The sequence below is a fragment of the Lissotriton helveticus genome, chromosome 11, assembly GCF_964261635.1.
Source record: "Lissotriton helveticus chromosome 11, aLisHel1.1, whole genome shotgun sequence".
NCBI classification, from domain to species: domain Eukaryota; kingdom Metazoa; phylum Chordata; class Amphibia; order Caudata; family Salamandridae; genus Lissotriton; species Lissotriton helveticus.
In genome coordinates this window covers 138,352,410-138,373,905 of record NC_136072.1, presented here as the reverse complement: position 1 = coordinate 138,373,905, position 21,496 = coordinate 138,352,410, and the positions used below count along the sequence as shown (strand labels likewise).

Here is a 21,496-nt window from a genome sequence, read left to right as displayed (position 1 = left end):
ACTTTTTTTGTATTAATTTTTAACGAAGTCCGCGCACCGAGCACTCACCGAGCACTCCCTGTGCGTGGACCTATTGTGTTTTCTGTTATATTTAAAAAAAAACATTATTTTTAACCTTAGGAGTCCTTGAACAACCCCCTGAGAAGGCATAAGGGGTCAGGGACACTCTACCCTACCCCCTTCCCACGTTTTTAAGTTATATTTTTCACTCTCTTCTGAAACCACAAAATAGCGGCGATAGGGTTCGCGCACCGAGCACTCACTGAGCACTCCCCGTGCGCGGACCAATCGTGTTTTCTGTTTGTTTGTTTTTTTTAAAACATTATTTTTAACCTTAGGAGTCCTTGAACGACCCCCTTAGAAGGCATAAGGGGTCAGGGACACTCTGCCCTACCCCCTTCCCACGTTTTTAAGTTATATTTTTCACTCTCTTCTGAAACCACAAAATGGCGGCGATAGGGTTCGCGCACCGTGCATTTACCGAGCACTCACGGTGCGCGGACCTATTGGAATTTAAAAAAAAAAAAAGAAAACTAAATGGAAATGGACATCGTCTCCTCTGTAGATACCTTGTATGTTGTAATGCAAGTTATTGTGGTATATTGAATCCATACTATAGTCTTTCAGGAAAGCAGAAACTGATTTGTTCACATGATTCCTTCCTTTCTCAATGTGTGGTCAGAATTGGCGTAGGGGGTCATGAGTTCCTACTCTGGTGAAACACATTTGCTGTTCTATATACTTACTTATGTTGTAAACTAGTGCGTCAGAGACAGTCAGTGACAGAAAGGATACAGGACATGAAGAACACAAAATTGTATCACTTTGCTACTACCTCATAAATTACATTTAAATAGGTTTCATTTTCAAAACAATTTTTCTTTACAAAATTAAAATTTATTTATTAGAATTTTCAAAATCTAAAATAACTTGTAGCATTTCTTCATCAGAAATGTCATCCATCAAAGTGTCTGAAAATAAATTTTGTCAAACTCAACAACGTCTACACATCCCATTAATTCCATATCTAGTGTTTCATCAAAAAAATCTGCCATGGTATCTCCTTCATGTTCTTCATGATTTGTTTCATCTATAGGATCAATATACACCTCAGAATAAGTTGCCTCAATAAACGTTGCTGTAATTTCAAAGAAGATGTTGGTAGGCTCCTCATTTTCATTCATCATTTTATGTTAGTGTACTATTAAAAGAAAGAGAAACAGCGCTTACTGAATGATTTCCTGCTCTGGTGAGACACACTTGCTGTACTTTAAACTTACTTATGTTGCAATCTTCTGCATCAGAGACAGACAGTGAGAGAAAGGATGCAGGACATGAAGAAGAGATGTCAAATACACATTTAAGAACATTTTGGGGAAGAACGGAAGTATTTATGAGTAAACTTACTATGTAACACAAAAAATTATCAGTTTCCTACTACCTCATAAATTACATTTAGTTAAGTATAAATTCTCATACAATATTTATTTACTAAATTTAAATTTATTGTTGGGAATTTCCAAAATTTAAATGATCGTCTAAGATTGCATCATCAGCAATGTCAATATTGAAAATCTCCCATAAAGAATCCTCAAACTCAATGAACTCCAAAGCTTCCATTAAATCTGAATCCAAGGATTCATCATAGAAATCGTCCATGCCATCTCCTCCATCATAAGGCTCTCCTTCAGGATTACTCTCATCAACAGGAACATCCTCAATAACAGTCACAAAAATGTCTATAACGATGTCAAATGACTCTTCATTTTCAACCATTATTGATGTAAGTGGACTATTAAAAGAAAGAGAAAGACAGTGAGATGTTGCAGGGTAAGAGTGAGATAGGGCAGAGAAAAACTATTAAATTCTATAAGAAGAGTTACTACTGTGTAAATCTCACACCAGAAATTGAACACCAAAATGGCCACACAAAAGAACCTCAGACACTATAGTCACAAAATGGCCGTGTTTCCCTGGACATTGTATAGTATCAAGCAAGAATTAGAAATATAAAGCACTGCATCTGATGTTGCCCTACTCAATCCATAAGTATAACAGAAAAACATTAAATAACTAACAGAAAACATTTTTCCTATTAACTTAAAGTGAACAACAGATTTCTCCTTACAAATTAACAACTCATCATTCTAGAAAACTGTTGTACAGTAAATTCTGTCTCAATCTCACACCTCAGAAGTATACCTCAAACACTAAAATCTCAAAATGGCTGTGTTTCCCCCTCATTTTTCATACATATTCAAATACCCAGCCAATCACATTTCATCACACACAAAGTCAAAACCAAAGTAACATTTTAATTGGTTCAAATTATCAACACATTCAAACTCACATAATCTTCAACCTACCACAATGCTCTCTACCAATTACCATACTAACTCTCCACAAAACACCTACCTAAACCCAAAGGTGAAAGAGTCATCACTCAATGTTGCACTCAACCAACATCTAAACACTGAAACTTGTTATTTTAGTGTATTTCTTTTTTGTCTTTTTGAGCCGTGGTCCGCGCACGGTGCGCGGACCCCGCGATTTAAAAAAAATATATATTATTTTTTTCAACCTTCGGGGTCCTTTACAGACACCATGACAAAACCTAGGGGGCTCAGGAATCTCTACCCTGCCTCCTTGTCAACTATTACACTTCTGTTTACAACCACTATCATCTGCCACAAAAACAAGATGGCGGACAACACTTCCTCCTTTCGACTGAATGGAATGTTGACAGACGTCCAACAGCCAATCAGAATTCCGTGCGCGCACGGTAAGGTCCGCGCACGTGCAAGGACAGTGCAAGGACGGTGCAAGGACGGTGCAAGCCCGTGAGCGCACCGTGTCCCGCCTATAGATATATAATTTGAAAAAAGTCGATTTTCTCAACAATTACTGAAGGGATTTTCACCAAATATACAAAAGGCAATTCTGCATACCAGGCTCTACCATTTTGCCAAGTTTGCAGTAATTCCATTCAGCCGTTCGGACTGTAGCTGTGTCTAAAGGTCCTATGGAAAATTGCATTGGACTCAATTTCACATTCAATTTTCTCGTAAACTACTGGAGGGATTTACACCAAACATACAAAAGGCACTGCTGCATACCAGTCCCTACCATTTTGCCAAATCTGGTGTAATTCCGTTCAGCCGTTCGAGCTGTAGCCTTGTCAGAATGTCCCTATGGAAATTAACATGGGGAAAACATGTTTTGGGACCACCATTTTTCTCGGCCCTCGCTTGACGAATCCCCCCGAAACTTTTAGGGAAGGAGCGGAGCGCAGCGAGGCAAATTTAAGGAAAATTACAGGCAGATCCCTCAATCGGCGCCAAAGTTATTCCCAATAGAATGTTTGCAATTTCCTATGGTAACTAGGTCCTAACTATATATACCTACTGGCGACCGCTGTTGAAAGGAGCTGCAAATATATATATATATATATATATATATATATATATATATATATATAAATCCAAAAAAAAACTCCCAAGTGCAGTCATGCACAAGCAGGGACACACACTCGATATATAGCTGGTGCCATATTCTTTTATTCAGTGTATACGAACTGTGCTGTCTCTGACGCATTTCAGACACAAGACGGTGTCCTTGATCACATGACAAACAGATATCAGAAACGGAATTTAAAGGGAAAGTGGCGGTTACAATAACGCAGTCAGCACTGATAGATATTGAAAAAATACTATGCAGATATATGTATCGCTTTTACAACGCTAAACATCTTCATCTATCAAAAATATCGTCATGACCCAATCGCACCTATTATATGTACATATATGGGCTAAACGTGTCAGGAATCTCTGTGCTCTTCGGGATCTGGATGATGCTCTAAGGGTCCACCTCCCGACCTCCCCAAGCTCCGCTACTAATGCCCAGAGCTTAGAGGTGATCAGGCGAGGGAAAAAGGGTAGGGAAGGTGCTGCGTGGGATTTAGGAAACCTGAAAGACAAAGGACAAACCATTACTACAGGACTACACCTTGTCACTACGCTCCATAGTCTCACTCGTGTTGTTCCACGTACCTTGCTGAGTACACAGTGGGGGAATAAGGAAGCTGACTCTGAACGGCCTCTCCTAACGTGGAACAACCTGGCGTATACCTACAAAACACAAGCACAAATTATACACCCATTCCACCACTCAGTTTCCCACCAGACACCTCGATTCCCTTTCCTCATACATACCCAGGATCTTACACCATGTATCCGTAAAGGAGTGGACAAAAACCCCCACAGGAGTCCTTAGACCCAGTACAAGGTAAAGGTAATCCAATGCGACCTCTTTCTGTTCACTCCACAGAAATAGAGGTCGTAAATCTACAGCAGTTCAGCACATGAACAAAATAATGATGAGGGATCAGAACTCCAAAACAAATAGTACGCTGGATGAGGTTATCCAAATTACTGCACAGAACATATACGGAGTCTACTGTACCTCTGGGCTCCAAGGCTGTGCTTTGATCCGGATGGTGCTTTGTGACTGCGCCCCCCACTACTCCGCAGACATGGAAAATCTGCCCGGGGCCACGATGCACGACCCGACATAAACGGTGATCCGCCAGATGACAAAAGCTCTGTCCCAGAGTGAGATCCAGCAGCCGCTGAATCTCCGATCACCAACAGCAAGCGGGGAACACGGTTCCTCCCCGTAATTGGCAAACTTCTGGTTCTCAGCCGCGAACAACAAATGGGGTCACTCCTCCAGCGCTGATCACGGACGACCGCACCACTACTAGTTCCAAGAGTAAAAACACTGGAGTCCGTGTCTTCAGCAGAGACGTCTGCAAAGCACCACAGAACACCAGGGAAGAAGCGAACAAACGTTCCGCTTGGTACCGATGGCCAAAATCCAATACAACTCGACTTCCGGGTTTGGGAGGACTATATAGGTCCCGCCTACTAGGAGCAGAGTATTCTGGGACTGGTAGTCCTAGATGACTTCGGCAGGCGCGATACCACTTCAGATCCTGACAAAACGCACAACCAGCGTGATATCATTTGACTATCTTAGTCTTCTATTCTCGCCTTCCTTACTTCTTTTAACCATATTCATATGTATTTCTATATTGCATTGTTTCATCACATCGTTACCTTATTTAGTGCATAATGTTATACATGAAAGTGCAAAGAGCAAATTTCAATTCATCAATTATATACACATTATAATATTAACGATAAATAAAAACGATATATATTTTTTATAAAAGTCATATAAATATGTGCAGAGACACTATTGGGTAAAGAAGCATTCTTGAAAATGTGCAAATACGCTGATTGTGCAAAAGAGGCATTGACCATGCGCAAATACGCAGATCAGGCAAACATGAATCATAGTGCAAATACTACAACAGCTCTGTAAACAAAGTGCCAGTGCCGGTCTGAGTTTTGAAGCGCATGAAGTGCATAATCGTGCAATTATATACCTGTACAAAGTGTGTAAAAGTAAAAATCAAGATTGTATGGCAGCAACTGATAGTCTCATATTGTGTTCTCAATCCTCTCATCTTCCTAGTAGACTGATGATCATATGGGTCATTTACAGGTACTAATACCTTATATATAATCTCATCAGCTTGCCGTAGGACAGCTATAAACACTGCACGTCCACAGGGGAGATAGTGACCAAGGAGCCCCCTGACACTATTAACAATTCATGGCAAAGTATTATTAGCTAATTCATTCTTAGATGTAAACATCTTAAAAATGTGTTTGAAATCCTTGTTAGTATAGGGATATTGTGAAATCGCAGCCCTTTTATATCCCCTTCGTTCCCTCCCAGATATTATTCTTACTGCATACTGAGGTGTTGTCATCTCACACAGGAAGTTGTGTAAATCTTCTCTGATATTCAAGCCCGTAGGGGTCTATGTGTCCAGCTCAATGATATACCTGGATTCGAGCTAATGCAAACGTTTCTCCCTATTGCCTCCCCGGTTTGTTTTGTGCCACTGCATCAATAACAAAATATTGTAAACAATTCAAGTTGTTGTTATGAATTGCTTTGAAACGCCTGGCCACCGGGTAGGCCGGGTTGGAGTTCAGTATCGCATGTTGGTGTTTTGAGATTCGAACATACGCTTGTACCGTGATGACTAGGAAATTGGCAATTGTCACATCTATATTGGCAGTGAAGTGAAAATTGAGACAGTTATCATTGATTGTTTGCAAAAAACGCTGGCCTGATCTTTTGTCCCTGCCATACAACAAAAATATCATCAATATACCGCCAATATTTGACAACATGCATAGACCATAATGAGGCATGTTGCGACCTGACGACCTGTTCCACCCACCAGCCCACATAAAGACATGCATAGCTGGGGGAGAAACATATATATTATACATATATATATACATATATATATATATATATACGCTGACGCTCCCTCAGCGCACCGCACAAGCCATCACTCCCAGGGAGAAGAACGGACACAAATCCGGTAATCTGTGCAGTAAAGTTTTTATTTATTTCATTGCAGTGTCAAGGGTGCCGCGATCCGACGCGTTTCGGCGATCCTGTCGCCTTGCTCACCAGATACCAGCGTTTGAAAGTGCATACAATTTTAATTTGTGAACTACCAATCACAGCACTTTTCGTCGTGGCTCACATGACCGTACCTCATAGCCATAAATATAGACAACAGACTTACACATAGTCAGCTATACTATGGTAATCAAAACAAAGTAAATAATATCTGTGTAAATACATTAACATTGCACATCAACTATATTGTGAGTGAAAAAGACATTGCAATATTTTTTGGTATCAATATCCAAAATTAATGTCTAAAACAATAAATAGTATGCTCATTATTAAAAACATAACATTACATTGCAATGACACCTTTTATCTTATGACTGCTTAATGCATTATTATTGGTATCACAACAGATCTGTAACAATTTATAAGGATTTTTTGTTGTCAAGCTGTTTGGTCACATGTATATAAAAAAAGTGCTTTTGTGCTGAAAAAGTGCAATACGTGAATAAAGTGTATTAATATACATTAAACTATTTTTTGGGGGGATCCCAGCCGGGAACCCCTTTTACAAGGGAGAAAATCAGCAATATTGAATACAATATTATTTCATTATGAAGTACATTTACCGGCAGATTTATCAAGAATAAAGTGATCCGTACATAGCAGCTGAGTAATGGTATCTATAACAGTGCAAATTACGTCTGTGCAAATGAGCGTCAATAAATAGTATAAAACCACAAAAGAAAGTTCATGATAATACACACAATCATCGACGATCAAAATGGAGACATAAATAATGCTACTCTATATACAATATAAAATCAACTGTATGTTTTGAACCATTATGCAGAACGATGTCATAGATTTCTATAAATAGACACTCGCTTAATCGATATTCAATCATAAATAATGGTACATGTCCTCACACATATTCAGACCTTGAGGGCTCTTTGTGTCCAGTTCTAATATGTATTTTGTTTCCAGTTGTCGCAGAGCTTTGTCTCTATTTCCTCCTCTTTTGTTGATGGGGACACTGTCAATCACAAAGTAAGATAATACATCTAAATTATTTCCATGTTCAGATTTGACGTGCCTTGCAACGGGATATGTTTGGTCCGAATTAACTGTTGCTCGCAAGTGTTGTAAAATACGTGCCTGCACCGGAAGTTTTGTGCTTCCTACATAGCGGAGACCACATATACAATTCAAGACATATACTGCATAGTCTGTTTTGCAGGTAAAATTACCTTTGATCTCAATCAACTCATCCGAGAATGCAGTTTTATAAGTTTTTGTATTTGAACCAAACTTGCAAGCTCTGCAACTGCTACATTTAAAAAAGCCCTTCTTTGTGGAGAACCATATGTCTTTATTTAATAATTCTGGACTATTTTTGACCAGATCTGATCCCATGGAATATGCTTTACGATAAGTGATACTAGGCTTTACAGGCAAGACTCCCTTAAGAACCCCATCAGTTAGGACAATGGGCCACTGTGCATTAATAATTTTTCTAATGGCTTGAGATTGCTTGCTATACGTAGTAATGAACCTACATTGGGAATTGCCATTGTTGCTGACCAAATCTGTACATACACCTGTGGTTGGTTCTGTTCCACTACTCTGGGCAGGAATCATTGGTTGTAATAAAGTGCATCTTTCTTGTTGATTGACTTTTTGTAAAGCCAATTTTATTTTACCTGCCCCATAACCACGTGCTAACAGTCTAGCTTTGGCAATTTCCTGTGATTCTTTCCATGCCTCATCAGTACTACATGCCCTCCTGATTCTAAGAAATTCTCCATAGGGGAGACTTTCTATGGTGTGACGTGGATGAAAACTGGACGCATGCAATAGTGTATTGCCAGCTGTGGGTTTTTGGTACAGACTAGTTACAATAACATCATTGTGAATTGAAATTTCAATGTCTAAAAAGTTTGTACGTGTGCTACTTATATTGCTGGTAAAGGCTAAATTAAGATCATTGTTGTTTATGCATTGTACGAATTCATTCGCCTGATCAGGATCGCCTTTCCACACGATAAAGACATCGTCTATATACCTCCACATATGTGCAATATGTGTATCAAAAATTGCCTTATGGTGTCTTCTGAGGACATGCTCCTCCCACCAGCCAACATGTAAACATGCATAGCTGGGGGAGAAACATGCCCCCATAGCCACACCTGTCTTTTGTCTGAATATTTTGGCATCAAACAAAAATACATTGTTCATCAAGCATTTGCGGATCATTTCTACAATCATTTTGTTGTGTTGGTACATTCCTATATCTCTTTGATCAAGATAATATTTGACTGCTCTCAATCCGTCTTCATGCCTGATGCATGTGTACAGTGCTGTTATATCCAACGTCAAAAACACCATATCATTGGTCCATTGCACAGTATTCAGTTTGTTCAAAAAATCTCTAGAGTCTTTTAAATATGTGGGTAAAGCTGTAACAAAATCCTGCAGATAATAATCAACATATTTGGAGGTATTTTCAAAACAACTGTTTATAGCAGAGATAATGGGTCTACCTTGAAGTGGGCTCAGTCCTTTATGTATCTTAGGGATAAGGTAAAACAAGGGTAAAATTGGGTATTCTTTGTACACAAATTTGTATTCCTTCTTGGTAATTAAACCTTCCCTTAACCATTTAGATAAATCATTCTTATAATCAATGTTGATTTTACGTACTGAAATTCCATCACTGCGTTCATAACACTCTGCATCTTCTAGTTGTCTGAATGCTTCTGCCCTGTAGAGATCTTTATCCCACAGGACAATATTACCCCCCTTGTCTGCATTATTAATAACAACCTTGTATATATATAACTGAAAAAACCATAGGTTTCAGGCCTTATATAGTTAGGAATTAGCTTTTAAAAAACCTTTGAAATTCACTCAAAAAACTATAGGTTTTAGGGGTGGTATAGTTAGCTGGACATTTCATTCATATAAAACCATTGAAATTGCTCCTATATAGTTAGTTGTACACACTATATTTCGCGCACCCGCAATCCACTGCTGATGATGTCACATATTAGATCATTCATGACATGGTCAGTGACATCACTGATGACATCTCAAATGACATCACTGATGACATCATACAGTGAATGTGGTTTGCTTCGTTATTTAAATATGCATTATATATATAGCAATTTGCATTGAAGAATGAGTGGATATATATAAATAAATATTTGGATGGAGGATTTAGTAGCAGTGTAATTGACTGTTTACTTGACCAATTTATAATGTCTCACTAAATATAGTGGATAGTGACTAAACTGTGTGAATATCTGTGTCACTTTGTCAGTTGTTGTGTAAACTGATTCTACAGTTCGTTACTAGCTATGTGAAAGTCTATATTAGTTATTGATTAGTTACCTGAGTATTTGTATGGGAGTGTGAAAGTGTGTGTGGTTCGGTGGGGGGTGTGTGACTGTCCAAAGATATGTGAATAGTTGATTCAGTAGATATAAGAAGTTAAAACTACTTGTTCTAACAGTTTGGGTGAGTGAATCTCTTTATGGGTGTGGTGATGAGCAAATATATTTCTCAATGGTACATGTCCAACAAACTAGAAAATAAAAGGCAGTGTATGTGTCAGTTGTAGTATATAAATAAGTATACATAAGACTCAATGATTGTGTGAGTGACTGTATGGATAACTGTATACTTGTAATAATGATTTTATAATTCACTAAGTATGACTTACTATCTAAATCAATAGATGAAGTGGTGTTTGTATACGTGTTTTGCTAAGTAAATATGTAGGTATGATCCATTGTTTGCATAAGTGAGTAGGATGACTTCATATGTGAATAGGATGTGTGCTGTTGTTTAATGTCGATATAGGTGTATAAGTATTTTTGAAAGTGTTCTATTCTTCATTGACAGCATGTATGAGTGAATCTACAGGTAAGTGATTAGATGTGTGTATACATCTATGAATCACTGAGTAGGTTTTTAGATACTTGTATTGCTGTGACAATGGATTCAAATATGATACTCTGTGTTTTACAAAGAGTGATGAAAATTTTTAATAGTGTATCAAAAGGTGTATGTGATTGTCACGTGGATGATGTAATCAGTGATGTCATCAGTGATGTCATTTGAGATGTCATCAGTGATGTCACTGACCATGTCATGAATGATCTAATATGTGACATCATCAGCAGTGGATTCGGGTGCGCGAAATATAGTTAGTACAACTAACTATATAGGAGCAATTTCAATGGTTTTGTATGAGTGAAATGTCCAGCTAACTATAACACCCCTAAAACTTATAGGGCCAGATGTAGGTCGCCAAATACCGGTCGGTAACGGCCGATTTCGGCCGTTACCGACCGGTATTTGGGATTTGACATGTAGGTGGCCTTTAATGTACAGAATCGGTATATTTACCGATTCGGTAAATTTACCGATTCTGTAAAATACCGAATCAGTAAATTTACCGAATCGGTAAATACAGATTTAGGTGGCACTTCAAACAGTGCCACGGGCCATTACCGATTCGTTATTTACCATGTAATACTATTGCATGGTAAATAACGAATTCCAGTGTACATGCACATCTGTGCATGTACACCTCTGCCATGTGGCACATATACATGCCCCAAGGGCATGTATGTGTGTCACATGGCACACAAGCCAAAATCAGGGGTGCAACAGGGTGTCAAAGTGACACCCTGTCCCCCTTGCAAATTCGGTATTTTTACCAAATCGGTAATTACCGATTCAGTAATCGACATTGAATCCTATGGGCCTCAAGGCCCATAGGAATCAATGACAATTACCGAATCGGTAATCACCGATTCGGTAATTACCGAATCCTACAGATTCGGTAAAAAATACCGAATTTTTAACTACATCTCATTTACCGAATCTAGAATACGGAATCGGTAAAATTCGGTATTCTAGAGTCGGTAAATGAGAATTACCTACATCTAGCCCAAAGTTTTTTGAGTGAATTTCAAAGGTTTTTTAAAAGCTAATTCCTAACTATATAAGGCCTGAAACCTATGGTTTTTTCAATGAATTTCAAAGGTTTTTTAAATGCTAATTCATAACTATATAAGGCCTGAAACCTATGGTATTTTCAGTGAATTTGCAAGGTTTTTTAAATGCTAATTCCTAACTATATAAGGCCTGAAACCTATGGTTTTTCCAGTGAATTTGCAAGGTTTTTTAAATGCTAATTCCTAACTATATAAGGCCTGAAACCTATGGTTTTTAAGTGAATTTGCAAGGTTTTTTAAATGCTAATTCCTAACTATATAAGGCCTGAAACCTATGGTTTTTTCATTGAATTTCGAAGGTTTTTTAAATGACAATTTTTAAATGTATTAATTGTTATTTTTATTATACTGATTTACTACATTTTTGCAGGCAGGTGTTCAGAGGGCACGCCCCCTTTTTACAACGTTCTGCAGTGCAACCCCTGGCGCGTTTGCAGAGGAGAAACTAATTCCCCTTGCATACTGGGGGCCCCTAGGGGCCAACTAGCCCACCAGGAGACTCCAGTATAAGACAGGGAGCCCCTGGGCGTGTTTGCAGAGGGGGAACTAATTCTCCTTGCATACTGCTGGTCCCTGGGGGCCAACTAGCCCACCTGGAACCTGCAGTATGCGCCACGGGGCTGCATTGCAGAGAGGTGTAATGAGGCCACACCCTTTTTTACACCTCTCTGCAGCGCAACCCCTGGTGTGTTTGGAGAATAAGAACTAATTTCCCTTGCATACTGGGGGTCCCTGGGGGCCAAGTAGCCCACCAGGGGCCTCCAGTATGCGCCAAGGGGGTGCATTGCTTAGCCCGGGGACGTGGGTCCCCAGGGCAGTGTGGGGGGGATTGTGGACCCCCCACACTTCTTTATCACTATGCCGCCGCGATTTGGTCCCCCGGGGGGTAATTTTTTTAAAAAAAGACCAGGTTTTTAAAAAAAATAAATGTGGGCCTTTTTTGTCCTTGTGGGACCACCTGGGCAGGCATAGGGGGTCAGGGTGTATCTACCCTGCCCCCTTTTTGTGTTCTTCACGTTTGTTTTTCTGCTTTCTTGTGCCTCGGTCTATCTACACGCACACATATTCACATATATATATATATGAATATATATGCATTTATGCAGCTCCAATTCCTCAACTCCTCCGCAAGGAAACAGCACTCGGAAACCAGACTAGTGCTCGTACTTAGTTTATTATCTTAAACAGAGTGAGACAGACGCGTTTCCGCTACAAGCCTTCCTCGGTATATGCATTTATATATATGTATGTGTATATATATATACATACATATATAAACATATATAATCTGCATATCTATGTGAATACAACTATAAATGCATGCATACATATACCTATATGCATTCATATGCATGTTATTTACATGAAAGTTTGAAAAACACTATTAAAAGCAAAGCTAAAAAGCCACCTCATTACAAACAGAATGGCTTTAACTTAAACGAGGGCGAGATCTATTGCATTTTCAATGCTTGTTTACTTTGGTTCCATCAAGAAGGCATTCAGATGTGTCACACATTTGCCATAAATTCTGAATGTTAGCACTCTAGTTGCTCATTATATCACTGTAGTAAAGCTACTGCTCACCAGGGAAGTCTGCTGCTGGTATTCAAAGTGCATGTTTCAGTCTGCATGTCAGAATTATTTTAATGAAATAGAAGTCACTCAAAATGTGCCCTAATTTTTCTTTCTGAAGCACTAACCATACTTTCTATGGCAAAATGAACCCCCTCATTTTGTTCCTTTTTAAATTAAATGTTTTCAGACTTACCACTTCATTCCAATCAAGATGGCTTCTGGTGTGCCATACTTTTGTCATAAGTAAGACTGTTAGCGCTCTAGTTGTTCTTTAGAACACTCTGGGACATTCTGTCGTTGGGCTATACTTGGGCTACATCTGGGTGATATTTGGGCTACATTTGGGCTCTTTTGTCTCTGGTGGTCATCTTGGGAGACTGCATGTCAGAATTCTTTAATGCAATAGAAGAGGATTTGAGAAGTTACTCAAAATGTGCCCTAATTTTTCTTTCTGAAGCACTAATCATACTTTCTATGGCAAAATGAACCCCCTCATTTTGTTCCTTTTTAAATTAAATGTTTTCAGACTTACCACTTCATTCCAATCAAGATGGCTTCTGGTGTGCCATACTTTTGCCATAAGTAAGACTGTTAGCGCTCTAGTTGTTCTTTAGAACACTCTGGCACATTCTGTCATTGGGCTATACTTGGGCTACATCTGGGTGCTATTTGGGCTACATTTGGGCTCTTTTGTCTCTGGTGGCCATCTTGGGAGACTGCATGTCAGAATTCTTTAATGCAATAAAAGAGGATTTGAGAAGTTACTCAAAATGTGCCCTAATTTTTCTTTCTGAAGCACTAATCATACTTTCTATGGCAAAATGAACCCCCTCATTTTGTTCCTTTTTAAATTAAATGTTTTCAGACTTACCACTTCATTCCAATCAAGATGGCTTCTGGTGTGCCATACTTTTGTCATAAGTAAGACTGTTAGCGCTCTAGTTGTTCTTTAGAACACTCTGGGACATTCTGTCATTGGGCTATACTTGGGCTACATCTGGGTGATATTTGGGCTACATTTGGGCTCTTTTGTCTCTGGTGGCCATCTTGGGAGACTGCATGTCAGAATTTTTTTATGAAATAGAAGAGGATTTGAGAAGTCACTCAAAATGTGCCTTAATTTTTCTTTCTGCAGCACTAATCATACTTTCCCTGGCAACATATACCCCCTCATTTTGTTCCTTTTTAAATTAAATGTTTTAAGAGTTACCACTATATTCCAATCAAGATGGCTTCAGGTGTGCCATACCTTTGTAATAAGTAGGACTGTTAGCGCTCTAGTTGTTCTTTAGAACACTCTGGGAAACTGCAGTAGAACACAAAGGAATCAACTGACAGTCTCTGTCCTTGTTGGATGTACATGTTTTACTGAGAATGTCAGACTTCATTCTCACATGACTGAGAAAGATAATGTGAATTTACAGAAAATATGCTTTCAGTTTAGCTTATAGATCCCCTTCCAAACCACTGTGGGAAAAGCATGAGATATTAGTTTTCTTTCAAACATGATTCATGATATCCCAGCAGAAGGCTTTTTCACATGGTAAAATCACCTTAGAACACACCACAATTCCTAAAATGAGTATGGTACCATCATCAAATGATTTATAATGTAACTAAAGTCCTAAAACCTTCTATTAACTGCAATGCTTTTTAATGAGGTGCTATCATGTATATTGGTCCTAAGATGGGTGCCAACACTTCTTGGGTGAAGAATTTGAATTTTGAAAACAATTTTTTTTTTTTGCCTTGGGGGTCCTTGTGGGACCTCCTGAGCAGGCCTAGGGGGTCAGGGTGCTTCTACCCTGTCCCCTTTTTGAGTTCTACACATTTGTTTTTCAGCTTTCCTGTGCCTCAGTCTACTGAGGTACAAGATGGCTGCCAACAATTTCTGTTTTGGAGTGTTGACAGACATTGGCAGCCAATCAGAATGCAGCTCGTACTCGGGAAGGTACAGAGTACAGTAAGCTTCTATAGATATATATGTGTTTTTGAAGTTAATTTTCATAAAAACCACTGGAGCAATTTTCACCAAATATAGAAAAGGCACTTCTGCGTACCAGTCCCTACAATTTTGCAAAGTTTGGTGTAATTCAATTCAGCGGTTCGGGCTGTAGCCTTGTCTATTCGTCCTATGGAAATTAACATGGGGAAAACACGTTTTGGGACCCCCTTTTTTCTCGGCCCCCACATGACAAATCCCCCCGAAACTTCCATGGAAGAAGCGGAGCGGAGCTGGCCTAAATTTTGGAAAATTACACGCAAATTCCTCAACCGGCGCCAAAGTTTTCCCAATAGAATGTTGCGGATTTCCTATGGTAGCTAGGTCCTAACTATATATACCTACTGGCTATCGCCAGTAAGTAATATCAAGCTCCGTTTACGGAGCAAAACGCGTCAAGGAGAGCATTTGCTCTGCATTTTTGCAATAAATCTTCCACTGCGTATATTTGATGGTGTGATGGCGTTTTACTTCTGAGCCTAATCTACGCTATTGAGAAGAGGTCTGCGCCTGCTGTGTCACCGCTTCGAAAAGCGGTCAGGAGTGTTGCTTGATATATATATATATATATATATATATATATATATAGAGAGAGAGAGAGAGAGAGAAAGAGAGAGAGAGAGAGAGAGAGAGAGAGCAAGAAAGAGAGAGAGTTCGCTATTCTCTGAAACAACCAGAATTTAAAGTGACATTATAGTCAGGTTAAGTAAAAAAACTGAAAAAAAACAAAGGTTAAAGTGACATTATATTTAGGCGAAATATCAGTTTTTTAAACAAAAAAAAACACTGAATATCACCAGTTATAGTCAACTGAAGTAACTGTAATTTGTGATGACATTAATGATGTTATTTTAGATGTCATCAGTAATGTTATAAATGATAATCTATGACATATCATGATGGATGTAATATAAGCAGTGCAGGTGTGTGTTTCATCCTGCACAAGTAGGCAAGACCATGAAAAATACCCATATGTATACTCAAAAAATGTCCAAGTGGGCAAACAAATCCTACGTTAACAGTAGTCATGGTGAAGACTGTGTGTTGCAGGGTCTTGGCCACCTAATGGGGCTTGGGTCTCTACAAGGAGTGGACTTTCCATAAAGAGCTGTGCACAGGCTGATGGCAGTGCATAGGAAGGGCGTAGTCACATAATTATGCTTAGGTGTTTGAGTGGATTCGCTATGAAGAGTTGTCTGCATGGTTAGTCTAGTTCACATTAACATTCAACCACAGATAAATGGGAAACCCTTGTTGCACTCAGTGTAAAATATGTATACAACTGCTCAGACAAAGCCAAGTTCCTCAAAATACTCAACGACTGTTCCAAAATGAATGCCCTACTATGGGCAGCTTTTATCTGTATCAAGCCCTTGACCGTCACCGAACCTAAATTGATAAATGAAATGAATATGATTTGAAAAGTGTATGCTGTGAACAGTGTTCACTTTATGGAGACAAGTTACTCTGTATCACAATGTTTGCATACAGCGAAACTCTCATGAGAAATAGACTACAGGGTTAAAAAAAATATCTACTAAGAACAGTCTACACTCAATGCAACAGTTAGCAAAAAGGTGCTATTCACATAAAATACCCAGTGTCTGCAGGTGCTAAATATCATACTACCGGCAGCCTTCATACTGTGGTGAAAACTTTACAGATAGCCTACCTTCTGAACCAAAAGAAGAACATGCACATAGGTTAATACCTAGTGCAATCAGTCTTCTATGTTACATAGAAATTGTAATGCTGGGAAAATTCTGTATAATAACAAAAGGCTGCATAAAATACTTAGTATGTAGTATGGGTAAACTTTGTCCTATTGCTAACTTTTTCTTCAGAGCCAAAAAACGTGTGTGGAACTTGCTGATCACAAGTCATCAACTGTCACCTGCACACGCTTTTACTCTTCAATGCAAAGATTTAGAACATGTTCAAATCCTCTGCACAGCTATGATGTCTTAGGTGCACTTGCTTTTTGTAAAGAGTCACACCCATAAGCTGGGCATAGGCTGTTCAGAATTTGGTAGAGAAGTAATACAGTAGTTACCCACCGCTATGTAAACTATAAAACAAACTAACACACTCATTGGATGATGTTAGCAGTGATGTCATTTGGTAGGTCATGAACCATGTCATAGAAAATGTCATGAGTGATGTGATATGTGAGCCCCTAAGCAGTGCATAGTGGGGGTGCAATCTATGGCTAACTCAGCTAACTATAACTAGTGAATTTGTGTGTTTATTGTGTTTCAAAATGTTAATATTGTCTCTGACATATTCAACTAACTATGAAAGTTATAAATAATATAAGTTCTTTTTAAAAATAAAAATAGATCTATTTTGAGACCTAACTATAACGGTACTTTAACCATTGATTTTTTCAGTGAATTGCTAGGGTTTTTTATGTCAATCAATGTTTGCTTACCATACGTAAAGCCAACTACCCACAGCACACATCCTTTTGCCATGTGCAGTGGGGGGTTGTCCACAGGGCCAGGCCTGTAGCCGGGCGCTGTGGCCAACTCCCAAAAAGCAGGCAAAACTGTGCAGTGCATGGCCTCTGGGGTTAGCTATAGGGCCTTGCTTTCAGCCAGGACCTGCGTCTAACTCCGCACAAGCATTCAACTCCACACTGCACAGAGCCTTTTGCCGTGTGCAATGGGGTGTTGGCTGCAGGGTTTGGCCTGTGATCAGGATCTGCGGCTAAACACCCAGCAGGTTGCTAACAGCGCACACAGCTTTGGGTGCACAGTGTAGGGCTGGCTTACGGGCCCGGGGGACCACTTCACCTGTGGCAAAAATATATATTAAGGGGACTGGGTTGTGCAGCCCCCTCGCTAACACCTAATTGGCCCTTGGGACAACATCTCCAGGGCCTCTCCCAATAAAAGGTGAGCTGGCCATATGGCCTCCATCCCAAAGTCTTATTATGTCTCACAGACCGCATTTCCTAGAGCCGTGAATTTTTTCAAAGGGGAGGGGTGCTGCTTGGTCCCCCTCCCAAAGCCTTACTATGCCCCAGGAACCCTATCCCCAGGGTCCATGTTACATTACAGAGCCTTATTACAGCCCGGGGACCCCATCCCAGAGGCCGTATTTTATTTAAAAGGGAGTGGGTCCAGGCAGACCCCACCCCAAGTCTTATAAGGCCCCAGGAACCCAATCTTCCAGGGCCAAGTAATTGAAAATGGGAGCAGGCAGCTCCCTTCCTTGAGCCTATTTAAGTCCCAAGAACCCCAATCATCGAGCCAAAATTTGAATATAAGGGGAGGGGGCCACTCAGCCCTCCTCCCTGAGACATTTTCAGCTGCAGGTAACCCATCACCCATGGCCAAATTCACTTATTTAGGGGAGGGAGCATGCAGCCCCTCATCCCTGGGCTGTAGTTGGCCCCAGTGACACCATCCCCCAGGCCTAATGTATTTATGAGGGTCTGGCGACAAATGCCCCCCTCCCGAGCTATTTTCTGCCAAGGGACACCATTTTCTGGGGGTCAATTTTGTAATTTACGTGAGAGGCATGTGGCCCCTCTCCATGAATCATATTCGGCCCATCAACCCCATCTCCCGGCGCCCAATAAAATTACAAGGCTGGGGCTACAAGTCACTATAGGTACTGGGGAGCCCACCCCAGGACCAAAAGCTCTGAAAAAAGGAAGGGGACCATACTCCCCTTCCCAAGCCGCTTGTGGCACTGGGAACCTCATCCTGTGGCCCAGTTAAATTAATATGGGGAGATGACACATGGCCTTCCTCTCCGAGTCATATTAAGCCCTGGGGACCTTATCTCAAGGAGTCCAATATACCTATAGCAGGAGGTTGGCCAAGTAGCACAAATCCCTGAACCATTAGGGGCCCCAGGGAGACAATCCCTGTGGTCAAAATCTTCTGAAAAGGAGGGACAAATGATCACCCTCCATGTGTAATTTTCTGCCCTGAGAAACTCATCACCCAGGGCCCAATTAAAGCAATATGGGAGGGGGCGCATAACCCTTCTCCCTGAGCCAAATTTGGAACCAGGGACCCCATTCCTCGAGTCCAATCCAGAAATTTAGGAGAGGGGCTGCCCCCTCCCTGAACCATATTTGGCCCTGGAAGCCATGCAACCACCACCTAAGACTTTAAAAGGCCCTAGGGGCTACCTCCTCCAGGGCGCTCCCTTTAAAAAAAAGTGAGGATGCTGCGTGACCCACCTCTCTGAGACATTATAGGCCCTGGGAGCCCACCACAGGGGTCCAACTCCTTTCCAAAAGGATAGGAGACGGTCTGGTCCGCATACCAAGTCATTATAGACCACAGAGAGCCCACCTCCATGGCAGAAATTCTCAAAAAAGGAAGAGCATCAAAAAGGACATCAGGACCACATCCCCCATGGCAGTTACCTTTTTAAAAAGAGAGGAAGGACATGCATCTCCTCTCCCTGAAACTTTATTGGCCCTGTGGACCCCATCCCCCAGAGTGGGCTCATATGCTGTGTCCTGGGGATGAGAAAAACAATGAATAACTGTGGGTCTGAAAAAATAGGTCTATGTGTGTGTAGCTGGCTGTGGGTCTGTTTCAGAGTGTAGAATGAAAACAGACTAAGGACAATCACCCATTATGAAAATATGTCCATCAGTTACGTATTCTGTACCACCCAGTACATCATTTGGTCTACTCCACAGTAGGTAGTCCTTTTAGCCTCTCCACAGGTGATAACAGGAGATGGTTGTTGGGGATGGATGTCTGGTAGATGTTATTTGGATCGTAACTGAAAGCAGTGCGTTAGTGATAAGTGAGAAAATAAGTGTGTATAAAGTAAAATTGGATAATGCATGCAATGCAACTTTATTCTGTAGTCATGCACCTCCAACGCTAAAAACAATAGAGTGCAAAAAAGTCAGATGGTTCAAACAAATAACTACTGACTGGGTAATCTGGTCGACATGTTTCTGCGGACATTTAAAGGCCAAAGCTTGTATCTGCCGCTTCCTCAGGACCCATTAACTTAATTGCTACTGCTTAAACGTGGAAAAAATATATTTACAAAAGGACATTCGTAAACACAAATGCTAAATGTCACCTGTTCACTTCTGATTCTCCTCCTGAATGAAACAGAGGATCCCAATGTAGAACCGCCAACAAACAAACACATGGACAAAAGATACAAAATGGGATATCACACCTTCATTAGTAAGGGCTATCCATACACATTACTCAATTGTTAAACCTAACATATATGGTCTAATGACCTATTATATGTATCCCATTATTCAATTTCACATGGGCTCACCTTCATTTGTAAGGGAGAACTGCCTCGCCTCACCTGGCAAACAGCTCAGGAATAAGAAGCACCGCTCTGTAGTACAGAGAATAATAAAATAAATAGTTGTGAAGAAATCTTTGATTACTCAACAATGTGAGACTCAATGCTTAAAAACACTCTTTTAGTAAACCTCAATATTTATATCAACTGACTTGCAAATCTTCATTTTGTTAATTTGCCTTTGCGTTCTTATATTAAATTATGCGTCTCATGTTATGCGTTGATGAAAGATCACTTGATAACTGAGTAGTTTAACATCAAATGCTTGCAATGTGTTCCTTTTTAAATTATATGCCTCGTAATGTGAACTTGCGGTGTACTAGGCCACAGTTCAGATGGGCGCATGTAAAGTCATCGTAAGTGCCCCACTCGGTTTTCTCACCCTTATCAGAGTATAAAGACACCTTACTCTCATTATGGCATGCCTAGTCCTTTAAATTGGGCGCGCGATCTTTAGCAGAGAGCATAGCGCACTACATGTCAGGGCACGGAGGCCAGCTGTACATTATGCAATTTATAGCATGGCCACACTTTGATCTCTGTGTATGACCCTCGGCAATGCGCATAGCGCTTTCCACGCTCGTTTCCGGAAAATAGTGTTTCAATATGACTGTCTCATTAAAAGAACTCACTGTCTCTCGTGCTGAGACTCGATTGAAAATCCAGCGGGAGACGAGTATTATCCCCAAGTTCAGGGAATATGAGAATATCTTCAGTCAAAGTCAGGCCACTTTCTTGGCATTGCGCACGTTCCTAGGCAGCGCGTATTTACAAATCTTCTCGATCTTTACGTTCTGCCTCCTAACCCTTACCTTTCCGTCGGTACTCCAGTCAGCCTGCCAGGCTGTTTGGGGAGGTACCGCGACCTGCGTTGTCTACTTCCTTATTGATTCAATGCAGTAATGTGATTGGATATTCGAATTCGAGTAGAACTACAATGAATCATGGGAAATGTAGTTCACATTTCAACGTTCTATTTTGTTTAACAGAGTACACTTTAATGTATCCATTTTTAATGTTGTAAACCATATGTACATCTTTTATTATTGCGGGCGAATGCTCCTCAATAAAATTA

The 21,496-nt window shown here is 40.2% G+C and overlaps 1 long non-coding RNA gene across 1 annotated transcript; it reads right to left on the bottom strand.

Annotated features, from left to right (window-relative positions):
• Positions 1–6,873: 6,873 nt before the first annotated feature.
• Positions 6,874–21,283, bottom strand: LOC144791030 (uncharacterized). Its single transcript, XR_013602277.1, has 4 exons — positions 21,234–21,283; positions 20,389–20,454; positions 20,179–20,200; positions 6,874–7,540 (listed from the first exon to the last, which is right to left on the bottom strand). It is a non-coding gene; the product is annotated as an uncharacterized LOC144791030 (long non-coding RNA).
• Positions 21,284–21,496: the final 213 nt, after the last annotated feature.